This window comes from Gorilla gorilla, chromosome 4 (genome assembly GCF_029281585.2).
Source record: "Gorilla gorilla gorilla isolate KB3781 chromosome 4, NHGRI_mGorGor1-v2.1_pri, whole genome shotgun sequence".
Lineage (NCBI taxonomy): Eukaryota > Metazoa > Chordata > Mammalia > Primates > Hominidae > Gorilla > Gorilla gorilla.
This window is the reverse complement of record NC_073228.2, coordinates 101,530,017-101,546,975: the sequence shown is the minus strand read 5'-3', so window position 1 is coordinate 101,546,975 and position 16,959 is coordinate 101,530,017. Positions and strand designations below refer to the sequence as shown.

The window sequence follows — 16,959 nt, the reverse complement described above, 5'->3', positions numbered from 1 at the left end:
GATAGATAGATAGATAGATAGATTGATGTGGAGAGAGAGGTTGTGAGAAATTGGCTCACATGATTTTAGAGGATAAGAAGTCCCATGATCTACCATCTGCACATAAGTAAGTATATTCCAGGCCGAGGCAGGAGAAGCTGCAATGAGAAGTTCCAGCTCATACAGTGAGGCAGGAAAAAAAAAAGGGCAAATTCCTCCTTCCTCTACCTTTTGTTCTATTCAGGCCCTCAACCCTGAACAGATTAAATGATGCCCACTCACATTGCGGAAGAGTATCTACTTTACTCAGTTCACTGATTCAAATACGAATCTCATCCGGAAACTCCCAGAGATACACTCAAAATATTTAACCTGGATACCCCTTGGTCCAGTCAATTTGACACATAACATTAATCATCACAGGGGAGTTGCAAGATAGCATAAATCCTGATCTATGATATTCAAGTTCAAATAAATGCCTTAAACTAATGAATTGAGAGAAAGCAATGTAAGTATATAACTTAAAAATATAAAGTAACTTATAAAAGAGTGAAAGTGGCTGCCAAAGGAAGCTATAGTTTGAAAATAAAGACATGAAGCAGGTGAACGAATTTTTAATTTTAATCCTTTTGACACTGTTAGACTTTATTAAATGTTCTGCATGTATTTTTTTTAATTTAGAAAGTATTTGATGATGAGGAATGAATTCCAGTAGTCCTTAACTAAGCCCTTATCCTCTAGCCTTCAGACTTAAAAAATTTAATAAAGGTCACTCTCATTTTGTCAAATGGCCAATGAACATTTTAAGTCAGCACTCCAAGTGACTTCACATATAAAATCAGAAAAGTACAAATGATTTTAAATTTCACAGTACTCTTTTAGGATGGTTGGTATTCAAACATCTACATGTTCCACATTTTAACTATCCAGTGTCCCAGTAATCGATTTCCAGTTTTCCTTTCCCACTGTCCCACTGATGGATTTCCAGGCTTATTTTCCCACTGCCCCAGTGATGGGAATCTAGGATTACCTACCTATAGGCCCAGCTCTTCTATCTCTGTCCAGGTGGCAGACATCCAGGGCTGCCTTCAACTCCTGCCTTGACAAACATTTCTGCAAAGAAAATCCTAAATCCTCACATGTGTCTCCTCAAGCTCACTGAGATGTGTACTCAGAAGTAGAAAGGTAGGGTTGTAGGATACACTTACACTTAATCTGAATAAGTCATGTCAGATCCACTACCACTACCACTAGAAGGGCAATAGAGTTCTTATGCCTTCATATTTCAGTTGCTATTACCTAACTTTCAAATACGTGCCAGTCTAATCATTTACAATTACAGCTCAATGATGCTTGAACTTGAATTTCTTAAATTACTCACCACTCTGACCATCTTATCACATGCCTCTTAGTTTTCTAAGTTTACTCTTCTGTAATTTCATGTTCATCTATTTTTGTCTGTTCCCTGGGGTGCCTTTTTCTAGTTGATTTTTAGGAGACACTTGTGTAGTTTATATATTAAGCACTAGTTGCTGTTAGATTTTGAAAATGTTTTTCCATTTATTATCAGTTAATTTTATTCAGTGAGTTATTTATTGAACAGAATGTTTAATTTTTATGTAATGTTATCAATTTGCAATTTTAATTTTTTTAATTTTTCAACTTTTAAATTTTGGAGTATATGTACAGGTTTGTTACCTGGGTATATTTCATGATGCTGAGGCTTGGGTATAAATGATCCCATCACCCAGGTACTGGGCATAGAACCAACAGTTTTTCCACACCTGCTCCCCTCCCTCCCTGTCCACTCTAGTAGTCCCTAGTGTCTATTGTTGCCATCTTTAAGTCCATACGTACCCAATGGTTAGCTTTCACTTATAAATGAGAACACACAGTATTTGGTTTTCTGTTCCTACATTAATTTGCTTAGGATAATGGCCTCCAGCTGGATCTATATTGCTGCAAGGACATGATTTCATTCTTTTGTATGGCTCCAAAGTATTCTATGGTGTATATAAACCACATTTTCTTTATCCAGTCCACTGTTGATGGGCACCTAGGTTGATTCCATGTCTTTGTTATTGTGAATAGTACTGGACTAAACATGTGAGTGTATGTGTTTTCAGTAGAACAATTTGTTTTCTTTTGCGTATATACCCAGTAATGGATTGCTGGGTCAAATGTTAGTTCTGTTTTTTAAGTTCCTTGAGAAACCTCTAATCTGCTTTCTATAGTGGCAGAAATAATTTATATTTCTACCAACAGTGTAGAAGTGCTCCCTTTTCTCTGCAGCCTCACCAATATCTGTTGTGTTTTGACTTTTTAGTAACAGCTATTCTGAATGGTGTGAGATGCTATCTCATTGTGGAGCTTTGTTGTTGTTGCTGTTGTTGTTGTTGTTGTTTTGAGACAAAGTCTTGCTCTGTCGCCCAGGCTGGAGTGCAGTGACGCGATCTTGGCTCACTGCAAGCTCCGCCTCCCGGGTTCACACCATTCTCCTGCCTCAGCCTCCAGAGTAGCTGGGACTACAGGCACCCGCCACCACGCCTGGCTAATTTTTTGTATTTTTATAGAGACGGGGTTTCACCGTGTTAGTCAGGATGGTCTCGATCTTCTGACCTCATGATCTGCCCACCTTGGCCTCCCAAAGTGCTGGGATTACAGGTGTGAGCCACCACGCCCGGCTGTTGCTGTTGTTTTTTGAGATGGAGTCTCACTCTGTGGCCCAGGCTGATCTCAGCTCACTGCAATCTCCACCACCCTGCCCTGAGCTCAAGCTATTCTCCTGCCTCAAGCTCTGGAGTAGCTGAGATCACAGGCGCATGCCACCAGGCCCTGCTAATTTTTGTGTTTTTAGTAGAGATGGGGTTTCACCATGTTGGCCAGGCTGGTCTCGAAGTCCTGACCTCTAGTGTTCCACATGCCTAGGCCTCCCGAAGTGCTGGAATTACATCATTGTGTTTTTGATTTGCATTTCTGTAATGATTAGTGATATGCAGAAATTTTTTAATTTTTATTTTTATTTTAAGTTCTGGGGTACATGAGCAGGATGTGCAGGTTTGTTACATAGGTAAACATGTGCCATGGTGGTTTGCTGAACCTAACAACCCACCACCTAGGTATTAAGCCCAGCATGCATTAGCTATTTTTCCTAATGCTCTCCTTCCCTCTACCCCACCCCCTGTATTCTTGATGTAGCTCTCAGCTTGAACAGTATTGGTATACAGAAATACGCCTGGTTTTTTTACATTGATTTTGTATCCTAAAGATTTGATGAAGTTGTTTATTGATTCCTGGAGCCTTTTGATGAAGTCTTCAGGGTATTCAAGAAATAGAATTATATCATCAGCAAGAAGAGATAGTTTGACTTATTTTCCTATTTGGATGCCTTTCTCTGGCCTGATTGCTCTGACTAGTATTTCCAATACTATGTTGAATAGGAGGGGGAAGAGTAGGCATTTTTGTCTTATTCCAGTTATCAAGGAGAATGCTTCCAGTTTTTACCTGTTCAGTATGTTGTTGGCTGTGGGTTTGTCATAAATGGCTTTCGTCATTTTGAGGTATGTTGCCTAGTTTCTCGAGGGTTTTTACCATGAAAGAATGCTGGATTTTATCTAAAGCTCTTTTTGCACCTATTGAGATGATCATATAGTTTTTGTAATATAATTCTGTTTATGTGATGAATCACATTTATTGATTTGCATATGTTGAAACAACCTTGCATCCTGGGAATGAAGCCTACTTGATTATGTTCAACTAACTTATTGATGTGCTGCTGAATTCAGTTTGTTAGTATTTTGTTGAGGTTTTTTTGCATCTATGTTCATCAGGGATATTGGCCAGTAGTTTTCTTTAGTGGTTGTGTCTTTGGCAGGGTGTTGCTAGCTTCATATAATGAGTTAAGGGGGAGACCCTCCTCCTCAAATTTTTGAAATAGTTTCAGTAGAATAAGTACCAGGTCTTATTTGTACATCTGGTAGGATTCGGCTATGAATCCTTCTGGTCCAGGGCTTTTTTGGTTGTTAGGTTTTTTTATTACTGATTCAATTTCAGAACCCGATATTGGTCTGTTCGAGGTTTCAATTTCTTCATGACTCAATCTTAGGAGATTGTGTTTTTCCAGGAATTTATCCATTTCCTCTAGATTTCCTAGTTTGTGTGCATAGAGGTATTCATAATAGTCCCTGAGCATTTTTTTTTTATTTCTGTGGGTTCAGTTGTAATGTCACTTTTGTCATTTCTGATAGTGTTTATTTGGATCTTTTCTCCTTGTAAATCTGGCTAGTGGTCTATTGATCTTGTATATTCTTTCAAACACCAATCTTTGATTTCATCAATTCTTTATATGAATTTTTGGGTGTCAATTTCATTCAGTTCCACTCTAATTTTAGTTATTTCTTTTATTTTGCTAGCTTTAGGGTTAGTTCATCCTTGTTTTCCTAGTTCCTTGAGGTGCATTGTTAGATCATTAATTTGAGATCTTCCTAACTTTTTGAAGTAGGCATTTAGCACTATAAACTTTCCTCTTAACACTGCTTTTGCTAATTCCCATAGATTAGGGTAATTTGTGTCTCTGTTTTTATTTAGTTGAAATTTTTTTATTTCTGCCTTGATTTCATCATATACCCCAAAGTCATTCAGGAGCATATTGTTTAATGTCCATGAAATTGTATGGTTTGGGGAGATTTTCTTAGTATTTATTTTTATTTTTATTTCACTGTGGTCTGAGAGTGCGGTTGGTAGGTTTTTGATTTTTTTGAATGTATTGAGACTTGCTTTATAGGGGAGTAGGTGGTCAATCTAGGACTATGTTTCATGTGCAGATAAAAAAATGTATATTCTGTGGTTGATAGGTGGAGTATTCTGTAGATGTCTATTAGGTCCAATTTGTCAAGTGTCAAGTTTAAGTCCAGAATTTTTTTGTTAGTTTTCTAACTTGATGATCTCTCTGATGCAGTCATTGTGGTGTTGAAGGTCACTACTATTATTGTGTGACTGTCTAAATCTTATAACAAGTCTAGAAGTACTTGTCTTATGAATCTGGATACTCCAATGTTGGGAGCTTAAATATTTAGGATAGTTAAGTCTTCTTGAATTGAACACTTTATCATTATGTATTGCCCTTCTTTGTTCTTTTTTACTGTTGTTGGTTTAAAGTCTGTTTTGTTCTGATATAAGAATAGCAATTCCTTCTTTTTTTCTTTTCCATTTGCATGGCAGATCTTTCTCTGACCCTTTACTTTGAGCCTATGAGTGTCATTATTTTGAAATTCCTTAAGATTTTTAATTCCAGAAACTCTGATTGATTTATTTTTAAGATGTTTATCTCTTCCTCCATTTCCTAGATTGCTTAAAAGTTTCTTTGTGTTACTTTTCAACCTTGTCTTGGATCTCATTGAGCTTCCTTGTAATTCCTGCTTTGAATTCTTTATCTGTCATTTGTGAATTTCCATTTCAGTTAAGGAACCATTCCTGGAGTGCAAGTAGAATCCTTTGGTGGAGTCACTATGTTCATCTTCAACTGAAATTCCAGGTGGTGGTGAGTCCAATTATTTCATGAGTCCCTCATTTCACAAAACATGAAAGCTATTTTTTTATAAATCTTTTTTTTTTTCTTTTTGAGATGGAGTTTTTGCTCTTATTGCCCAGGCTGGAGTGCAATGGCATGATCTCAGCTCACTGCAATCTCTGCCTCCCTGCAATTTCTGCCTCCCGGGTTCAAGTGATTCTCCTGCCTCAGCCTCCTGAGTAGCTGGGATTACAGGTATGTGCCACCACGCCTGGCTAATTTTGTATTTTTAGTAGAGACAGGGTGTCTCCATGTTGGTGAGTCTGGTATCGAACCTCCAAGCTCAGGTGATCCGCCTGCCTTGGCCTCCCAAAGTGCTGGGATTACAGGCGTGAGCCACCGTGCCTGGCCTAATTCATTTTTTAAATGGGTTTATTTTTTGTTTTTACCCATTCAACAGAAAAAAAAATTAGACATGGTGAAATTTATAATTGGTGACATCATCCTTCACTCTGTCTGTACTATGAGATTCTACACTTAAAGCTCAGCATTACTGGTATAAAAGTTTAAGACACCATAAGGATTCTCAAGTGAAGAAAAAGTGGGAAATTAAAAATGATCTGCAAACAACTAAGAATGACTAAACATTGAACCAGACCTAAAACATCTTCCAATTCCTCTGCACACTGCATCCCATTACTATCCAGCCAGATCAGACAACAGAGCAGTGAGGAACAGAGAAGCCACTTGGTAGATATTTTCAAGGGATTTTAACAGAATACTCTCAAATGAGAAAACAACTCATGGTTTCTTATGTTTGCTATAAAGCAATAAAAGGGTGAGAAATATGAAATCTCAAATGGAGATATTAAATGTGAATTTAGGAAAAAGATCATAATTTCTGACAAAATAGAAAAAATTAATTGGAATGTACTACGTTTGTTTTGCTTTGTTTGTTTTTAAGGATACTTATATTTCACATTGGTCTCATTGATAAGGTGACCCAAAAAAACTTTTTTTTTTTGAGACAGAGTCTCACTCTGTCGCCCAGGCTCACTGCAGAGCATGGCTCACTGCAACATCCGTCTCCTGGGCTCAAGCAATTCTCCTGCCTCAGCCTCCCAAGTAGCTGGGATTACAGGCACTCACCACCATGCCTGGCTAATTTTTGTATTTTTAGTAGAGATGGGGTTTCACCATCTTGGCTAGGCTGGTCTTGAACTCCTGACCTCATGATCCACCCACCTCGCAATGTGGCAGGATTACAGGCATGAGAGTGAGTTCTACAGTATCATTTTAAAAAGTACAGGTGAATGTGGATCCATCTGCGAAAAAAAAAAAAGAACTATAAAAAGACAAAAATGCAACACTCAACCCTTGCAAAGGACGACACACTGGAACTGACCAAGCACATGCTTTATAAATGCATTTTCAAAATCAAATGATAGAACATACAAGAAACTGGTTTGTTGTTATTGTTTATTTTGATTGTGTCATTCCTTGCACATCACCTCCTCCTCGTCCTGGCATTTCGCGTAGTGAGAAAAGTCATCAAAGATAGAGGTTGTGTGCTTGTAGGAAGCAATAATTTTCAGCACTTGTTTTTCTTTTTCTTTTTTTTTTTTTTTTTTTTTTTATTATACTTTAAGTTTTAGGGTACATGTGCACATTGTGCAGGTTAGTTACATATGTATACATGTGCCATGCTGGTGGTATATCTCCCAATGCTATCCCTCCCCCCTCCCCCCAACCCACAACAGTCCCCAGAGTGTGATATTCCCCTTCCTGTGTCCATGTGATCTCATTGTTCAATTCCCACCTATGAGTGAGAATATGCGGTGTTTGGTTTTTTGTTCTTGCGATAGTTTACTGAGAATGATGGTTTCCAATTTCATCCATGTCCCTACAAAGGACATGAACTCATCATTTTTTATGGCTGCATAGTATTCCATGGTGTATATGTGCCACATTTTCTTAATCCAGTCTATCATTGTTGGACATTTGGGTTGGTTCCAAGTCTTTGCTATTGTGAATAATGCCGCAATAAACATACGTGTGCATGTGTCTTTATAGCAGCATGATTTATAGTCCTTTGGGTATATACCCAGTAATGGGATGGCTGGGTCAAATGGTATTTCTAGTTCTAGATCCCTGAGGAATCGCCACACTGACTTCCACAATGGTTGAACTAGTTTACAGTCCCACCAACAGTGTAAAAGTGTTCCTATTTCTCCACATCCTCTCCAGCACCTGTTGTTTCCTGACTTTTTAATGATTGCCATTCTAACTGGTGTGAGATGATATCTCATAGTGGTTTTGATTTGCATTTCTCTGATGGCCAGTGATGATGAGCATTTTTTCATGTGTTTTTTGGCTGCATAAATGTCTTCTTTTGAGAAGTGTCTGTTCATGTCCTTCGCCCACTTTTTGATGGGGTTGTTTGTTTTTTTCTTGTAAATTTGTTTGAGTTCATTGTAGATTCTGGATATTAGCCCTTTGTCAGATGAGTAGGTTGCGAAAATTTTCTCCCATGTTGTAGGTTGCCTGTTCACTCTGATGGTAGTTTCTTTTGCTGTGCAGAAGCTCTTTAGTTTAATTAGATCCCATTTGTCAATTTTGGCTTTTGTTGCCATTGCTTTTGGTGTTTTGGACATGAAGTCCTTGCCCACGCCTATGTCCTGAATGGTAATGCCTAGGTTTTCTTCTAGGGTTTTTATGGTTTTAGGTCTAACGTTTAAATCTTTAATCCATCTTGAATTGATTTTTGTATAAGGTGTAAGGAAGGGATCCAGTTTCAGCTTTCTACATATGGCTAGCCAGTTTTCCCAGCACCATTTATTAAATAGGGAATCCTTTCCCCATTGTTTGTTTTTCTCAGGTTTGTCAAAGATCAGATAGTTGTAGGTATGCGGCGTTATTTCTGAGGGCTCTGTTCTGTTCCATTGATCTATATCTCTGTTTTGGTACCAGTACCATGCTGTTTTTGTTACTGTAGCCTTGTAGTATAGTTTGAAGTCAGGTAGTGTGATGCCTCCAGCTTTGTTCTTTTGGCTTAGGATTGACTTGGCAATGCGGGCTCTTTTTTGGTTCCATATGAACTTTAAAGTAGTTTTTTCCAATTCTGTGAAGAAAGTCATTGGTAGCTTGATGGGGATGGCATTGAATCTGTAAATTACCTTGGGCAGTATGGCCATTTTCACGATATTGATTCTTCCTACCCATGAGCATGGAATGTTCTTCCATTTGTTTGTATCCTCTTTTATTTCCTTGAGCAGTGGTTTGTAGTTCTCCTTGAAGAGGTCCTTCACATCCCTTGTAAGTTGGATTCCTAGGTATTTTATTCTCTTTGAAGCAATTGTGAATGGGAGTTCACTCATGATTTGGCTCTCTGTTTGTCTGTTGTTGGTGTATAAGAATGCTTGTGATTTTTGTACATTGATTTTGTATCCTGAGACTTTGCTGAAGTTGCTTATCAGCTTAAGGAGATTTTGGGCTGAGACAATGGGGTTTTCTAGATAAACAATCATGTCGTCTGCAAACAGGGACAATTTGACTTCCTCTTTTCCTAATTGAATACCCTTTATTTCCTTCTCCTGCCTGATTGCCCTGGCCAGAACTTCCAACACTATGTTGAATAGGAGCGGTGAGAGAGGGCATCCCTGTCTTGTGCCAGTTTTCAAAGGGAATGCTTCCAGTTTTTGCCCATTCAGTATGATATTGGCTGTGGGTTTGTCATAGATAGCTCTTATTATTTTGAAATACGTCCCATCAATACCTAATTTATTGAGAGTTTTTAGCATGAAGGGTTGTTGAATTTTGTCAAAGGCTTTTTCTGCATCTATTGAGATAATCATGTGGTTTTTGTCTTTGGCTCTGTTTATATGCTGGATTACATTTATTGATTTGCGTATATTGAACCAGCCTTGCATCCCGGGGATGAAGCCCACTTGATCATGGTGGATAAGCTTTTTGATGTGCTGCTGGATTCGGTTTGCCAGTATTTTATTGAGGATTTTTGCATCAATGTTCATCAAGGATATTGGTCTAAAATTCTCTTTTTTGGTTGTGTCTCTGCCCGGCTTTGGTATCAGAATGATGCTGGCCTCATAAAATGAGTTAGGGAGGATTCCCTCTTTTTCTATTGATTGGAATAGTTTCAGAAGGAATGGTACCAGTTCCTCCTTGTACCTCTGGTAGAATTCGGCTGTGAATCCATCTGGTCCTGGACTCTTTTTGGTTGGTAAACTATTGATTATTGCCACAATTTCAGCTCCTGTTATTGGTCTATTCAGAGATTCAACTTCTTCCTGGTTTAGTCTTGGGAGAGTGTATGTGTCAAGGAATGTATCCATTTCTTCTAGATTTTCTAGTTTATTTGCGTAGAGGTGTTTGTAGTATTCTCTGATGGTAGTTTGTATTTCTGTGGGATCGGTGGTGATATCCCCATTATCATTTTTTATTGTGTCTATTTGATTCTTCTCTCTTTTTTTCTTTATTAGTCTTGCTAGCGGTCTATCAATTTTGTTGATCCTTTCAAAAAACCAGCTCCTGGATTCATTGATTTTTTGAAGGGTTTTTTGTGTCTCTATTTCCTTCAGTTCTGCTCTGATTTTAGTTATTTCTTGCCTTCTGCTAGCTTTTGAATGTGTTTGCTCTTGCTTTTCTAGTTCTTTTAATTGTGATGTTAGGGTGTCAATTTTGGATCTTTCCTGCTTTCTCTTGTGGGCATTTAGTGCTATAAATTTCCCTCTACACACTGCTTTGAATGCATCCCAGAGATTCTGGTATGTTGTGTCTTTGTTCTCGTTGGTTTCAAAGAATATCTTTATTTCTGCCTTCATTTCGTTATGTACCCAGTAGTCATTCAGGAGCAGGTTGTTCAGTTTCCATGTAGTTGAGCGGCTTTGAGTGAGATTTTTAATCCTGAGTTCTAGTTTGATTGCACTGTGGTCTGAGAGATAGTTTGTTATAATTTCTGTTCTTTTACATTTGCTGAGGAGAGCTTTACTTCCAACTATGTGGTCAATTTTGGAATAGGTGTGGTGTGGTGCTGAAAAAAATGTATATTCTGTTGATTTGGGGTGGAGAGTTCTGTAGATGTCTATTAGGTCCACTTGGTGCAGAGCTGAGTTCAATTCCTGGGTATCCTTGTTGACTTTCTGTCTCGTTGATCTGTCTAATGTTGACAGTGGGGTGTTAAAGTCTCCCATTATTAATGTGTGGGAGTCTAAGTCTCTTTGTAGGTCACTCAGGACTTGCTTTATGAATCTGGGTGCTCCTGTATTGGGTGCATATATATTTAGGATAGTTAGCTCCTCTTGTTGAATTGATCCCTTTACCATTATGTAATGGCCTTCTTTGTCTCTTTTGATCTTTGTTGGTTTAAAGTCTGTTTTGTCAGAGACTAGGATTGCAACCCCTGCCTTTTTTTGTTTTCCATTTGCTTGGTAGATCTTCCTCCATCCTTTTATTTTGAGCCTATGTGTGTCTCTGCACGTGAGATGGGTTTCCTGAATACAGCATACTGATGGGTCTTGACTCTTTATCCAACTTGCCAGTCTGTGTCTTTTAATTGGAGAATTTAGTCCATTTACATTTAAAGTTAATATTGTTATGTGTGAATTTGATCCTGTCATTATGATGTTAGCTGGTGATTTTGCTCATTAGTTGATGCAGTTTCTTCCTAGTCTCCATGGTCTTTACATTTCGGCATGATTTTGCAGCGGCTGGTACCGGTTGTTCCTTTCCATGTTTAGCGCTTCCTTCAGGAGCTCTTTTAGGGCAGGCCTGGTGGTGACAAAATCTCTCAGCATTTGCTTGTCTGTAAAGTATTTTATTCCTCCTTCACTTATGAAGCTTAGTTTGGCTGGATATGAAATTCTGGGTTGAAAATTCTTTTCTTTAAGAATGTTGAATATTGGCCCCCACTCTCTTCTGGCTTGTAGGGTTTCTGCCGAGAAATCCGCTGTTAGTCTGATGGGCTTCCCTTTGAGGGTAACCCGACCTTTCTCTCTGGCTGCCCTTAACATTTTTTCCTTCATTTCAACTTTGGTGAATCTGACAATTATGTGTCTTGGAGTTGCTCTTCTCGAGGAGTATCTTTGTGGTGTTCTCTGTATTTCCTGAATCTGAATGTTGGCCTGCCTTGCTAGATTGGGGAAGTTCTCCTGGATAATATCCTGCAGAGTGTTTTCCAACTTGGTTCCATTCTCCGCATCACTTTCAGGTACACCAATCAGACGTAGATTTGGTCTTTTCACATAGTCCCATATTTCTTGGAGGCTTTGCTCATTTCTTTTTATTCTTTTTTCTCTAGACTTCCCTTCTCGCTTCGTTTCATTCATTTCATCTTCCATTGCTGATACCCTTTCTTCCAGTTGATCGCATCTGCTCCTGAGGCTTCTGCATTCTTCACGTAGTTCTCGAGCCTTGGTTTTCAGCTCCATCAGCTCCTTTAAGCACTTCTCTGTATTGGTTATTCTAGTTATACATTCTTCTAAATTTTTTTCAAAGTTTTCAACTTCTTTGCCTTTGGTTTGAATGTCCTCCCGTAGCTCAGAGTAATTTGATCGTCTGAAGCCTTCTTCTCTCAGCTCGTCAAACTCATTCTCCATCCAGCTTTGTTCCGTTGCTGGTGAGGGACTGCGTTCCTTTGGAGGAGGAGAGGTGCTCTGCGTTTTAGAGTTTCCAGTTTTTCTGTTCTGTTTTTTCCCCATCTTTGTGGTTTTATCTACTTTTGGTCTTTGATGATGGTGATGTACAGATGGGTTTTCAGTGTGGATGTCCTTTCTGTTTGTTAGTTTTCCTTCTAACAGACAGGACCCTCAGCTGCAGGTCTGTTGGAATACCCTGCCGTGTGAGGTGTCAGTGTGCCCCTGCTGGGGGGTGCCTCCCAGTTAGGCTGCTCGGGGGTCAGGGGTCAGGGACCCACTTGAGGAGGCAGTCTGCCCGTTCTCAGATCTCCAGCTGCGTGCTGGGAGAACCACTGCTCTCTTCAAAGCTGTCAGACAGGGACATTTAAGTCTGCAGAGGTTACTGCTGTCTTTTTGTTTGTCTGTGCCCTGCCCCCAGAGGTGGAGCCTACAGAGGCAGGCAAGCCTCCTTGAGCTGTGGTGGGCTCCACCCAGTTCGAGCTTCCCGGCTGCTTTGTTTACCTAATCAAGCCTGGGCAATGGCGGGCGCCCCTCCCCCAGCCTCGCTGCCGCCTTGCAGTTTGATCTCAGACTGCTGTGCTAGCAATCAGCGAGATTCCGTGGGCGTAGGACCCTCCGAGTCAGGTGTGGGATATAGTCTCGTGGTGCGCCGTTTTTTAAGCCGGTCTGAAAAGCGCAATAATCGGGTGGGAGTGACCCGATTTTCCAGGTGCGTCCGTCACCCCTTTCTTTGACTCAGAAAGGGAACTCCCTGACCCCTTGCGCTTCCCAGGTGAGGCAATGCCTCGCCCTGCTTTGGCTCGCGCACGGTGCGCTGCACCCACTGGCCTGCGCCCACTGTCTGGCACTCCCTAGTGAGATGAACCCAGTACCTCAGATGGAAATGCAGAAATCACCCGTCTTCTGCGTCGCTCACGCTGGGAGCTGTAGACCGGAGCTGTTCCTATTCGGCCATCTTGGCTCTCCCCTTGTTTTTCTTTTTCTAAAGGCACCTCCTGTGTTTCATGGTTTATGACTGGCTTGTTGTCATGATTCTCCAGTCTGATGTGCCTGAGCTGGTTATTGGGTACATCACTGACAAAAATCCACTTGACATCAAACTTCCCCTTCCATTTGTCTTGAGACCAGACTCCGGCACTGGTGCTGCTGTCCACAGAGCACTTCATCTCCACCACCCCACAGAAATACTCACTCCCACTGATGCCGAAGGGCAGGTAGACAGCCCCTTGCTGCTTATGGAGCTGAATGGACTATTCAACTAAGTAGTGCCATGTTCTGTACTACACAAAAGGGAGTACTTAATGGAGTGGTGAATGTCATCCTCAGAATAGCTCTTTATAATGTGTACATGTCCACTTTTAAGATTCCAGTCAAATTCTTTAGGATTATAACTGTGGGCAGCTTTCACTTTTTTTACACTTGGGGCAGAATTAGTCTTGGTATTTCCAGGAGAGTTACTACCACTGTCAGCCCCTCTGCTCTGCCCAAATGCCATATTTCCACGTGAGGAATGATCCAGCAGGTCTGGAGTGGCTGCTGAGGGCTCTGACACTGTGGTTGAGCCAAAGCAGGAAGCTTCATTGGGAGAAGCTGAAGCACCTTCTGGGGATGTAGGACAGCCTGTGAGGATCATGTCTCCTGGGGGACCGGGGTCTTCAGCACAGGCCCCTTGTTATCCTGGGTGTCAATATCCATGTTATGCTTTATAGATGGAGGGGGCAGTGCACCCCCCTATGACAGGCCCACTCCTTGTTTCCATTTTAGACCGTGGTTTTGCAGGCTTGCTGGCAATGGTGGCCCATGAGGTCAGCTTTGAAACTGCCATGTTCACATATGTCCCATCATTGCCAGAAAGGATGCCAATCAGTGCCACACTGCTGATGACAGAGCCCACTGTCTTGACTGCAGAGGAGATGACATCCCCAATTTTCAGGCTGACCATGCCCTGCTTCAGGCTGTTCACCCCAGAGGCCTTGCTAAGGGTGTCACTGTGAAAGCCCATCTGCCCATCAACGACTGCGTGGCCCAGGGAGCTTGGGGGTAGGTGTAGCTGCTCCCATATGTAGAGCTCTGAATCTGCTACCCTTGAGACCCACTTGTCCTCCCTGCCAAGAATACAGGGTTTGGGGGTAAAAATTAAACCTGTGCTGATAGATTTTGTTCTCTGGACCCCAAGGCCACCCCAAAATAGAATTGTGCATAAAATTATGATCTCTGTTACTGAGCTGTTCATAGGTGATGAGGTGTAGAATCAAAGGGTCCCTTGCAGTGGACCACAGAGCCTCATTGAGGGATTAAGGAACTCCACTGGATGGTGGGTAATAGCCGGACAGGTAGAGGTCACTCGCTGAAGGGTAATTGTTACTCTAATTTGACTCTCCAGAAAGGTAGGGCTGAAAGTCATTGTCATGAACCACATCCTTCTGATGCAAAGAATCATTGTGTACTTTACTGTCTTGTCCTTTTGTTCTCTAAGTGTCCATGCTGATGGTCACATGCTTCATGAACAGCGTGGGGCAGTGCAGGGCCGGGACACTGGCTGGCTCAAGCATCCCTGTGAGGCTGGGCCTGTCATCTCTGCTAACGCAATCTCTGGCCTCACCACCAACTCCCCAGGTACCAGCTAGGCAGTGGCAGTGGCAGTGGCTGCTGGGTGCTCAGGCCACTGGTGAGGCACTACCTCAGTAATGCTTTTCCCAAGTCCCAGTCTATGTAAGTTTCCTGTTATAAACTCCAATATTCCCCTGTAATTTTCTATTTTTCCATCATGGTAGTTATCATCCTTGCCATTTCTTTTTCTCTTTTTTTTGAGACTGAGGGCTCACTACATTGCCCAGGCTGGTCTCAAACTCCTGAGTTCAAGCAATCCTCCCCCTCAGCCTCCCAAGTAGCTGGGATTATAAGCATGTGCCACCAGGCCTGGCTATCCTTGCCATTTCTTTCCCGCTATCCACCTACTCAACAAAATTGTGAAGACAAAAGGGCAAGAAATGTGGCGATCTAGTTTACTAATGCTTATCCCAGCACCTTACATGGGGTAGAAGGTCCTCAGTGAAGTCTGCAGAATCAGTAAATAAATGGAAAGAATGGGCATTTCATACATAACTGGAAATTTATATAATAAATAAAAGCCTGTGAGAAAAACTAGATTTAATTAGTTTTAACTAATTTTACCTTGTAAAATAAGTGAAAGAAAGGGCTAATAGTGATGAAGGAATAAATAAAATATAAAACCATAGAGAAAATCAACAAGGTCAAAGTCATTTTTAAAAATTTTTTATAAAATTGATAAAGTCCTAGCAACATGGAATAAGTAAATTGCTGACATCAAATATGAGATAGGGGACATTATTATAGATGTTATAGAAATTAATGAGATAATAAAAGATGTTATGAAAATTTTATGTTAATAAATTTGTCAACTTAAATGAAATGGACAAATTTGGAAATAGGTAAACAAATTTTGATATGTTGATACAATGAAATACTGCATAGCAATACAAATAAATGAACTATTACTAGATACAATATGGATCTCAAAAACATTTTGTAAAGTGACAGAAGTCATCCCCAACATAAAACACACTGTATATTTCTATCTATATGAAGTCAAAGAACAGGCAAAAATAATCAACGGATACAAGCAAAAGAATAGTGATTTTCATTTGGGGGATCTTTGGGGGTGGTATGAATGGAAAAGGAAATGAAGGAACTTTCTAAATCAGCCATTCTCAATTAGATGCAATGAGAGAATTAGACCTCACAGAAAATAATTTGAGACACTATCTTCTTAATTATTCTAATAATGATACATAGTATCATTCTTGATGCACGAGAGGTAAACTGATTAATTAGAAACAGTGTATGCCTTTGGGCATGAGGATTTAACTCCCTTCTAGATCCCCAGTTGAGAGGTACTATCTGAGGCTGCACTGTTCCATATTGTAGCCACTAGCCACATGTGGCCATACGAATTTAAATTTACATTATTTAAAATTAAATACAATTTAAAATTTAGTTCCTCAGTCAGACCAGCCACACTTCAAATGCTCAAAAACCATATATGGCAAGAGCTGCTATATTAGATAATACATATGTGTCAATTTTATCTCAAATTTTAAAAATAAGAAGTTAGCACAAATAAGTTTATATTACGTATGAATAAGGTTTTAAAGTTTGATGATGGTAAGGCATTATGTCTCATGAAACACACACACACACACAAAAACAAATCTTACTTTTGTCAGTTTTCATAATATAACACATCTACTGAACTACAACATTTCCTATTATTACCGGTCCTGAATAATCACTTTCCATGAAAATCGCAATTTAGAAATGTGTATCTGGGCTTGAGTTCATTTTGAAATATAATTAATACCCCCAGGACTGGTCAGATTTGTTTCACCCAATTTATCTTTAAAGGATTATAGAGCCAGGGTATTTTGCAGCAATACATGGACCAAATGCTTAATATTCAAGATGGGCTTTAACACAGCACGCTTGGTGAAAAACACCACCACTACTACAAACAATAGAACACTTTCTATATTAGCCAAGTTAAACATATCAGCATTTTTCATGAAGTCATGCAATCAAACAGACTTCATTTTACAAGACTCTGTTCATTGGACTCTAAAATGAGTTTGCTAAATTAATATTTCTATGAATTACTGTTAAAGAGAATATATAGATTTTCAAGTGCCATTGGTTTAGACCGAAGTGTCTTAGAACCAAAAAACAAAGTTATCAATAGTTGTCAGCAGTCTGTAAGTATTCAACTTAAAGGAATATGTGTAAATTGTGAATTTATTCCAA

At 40.0% G+C, this 16,959-nt stretch overlaps 1 long non-coding RNA gene and 1 pseudogene across 1 annotated transcript in view; both read right to left on the bottom strand.

The window, feature by feature from the left end:
* LOC129533599 (uncharacterized) overlaps positions 1–16,959 on the bottom strand; it is a 762,991-nt gene that overhangs the window by 611,982 nt on the left and 134,050 nt on the right. The window lies entirely within an intron of this gene.
* Positions 6,961–14,693, bottom strand: LOC101140134 (YTH domain-containing family protein 1-like; annotated as a pseudogene).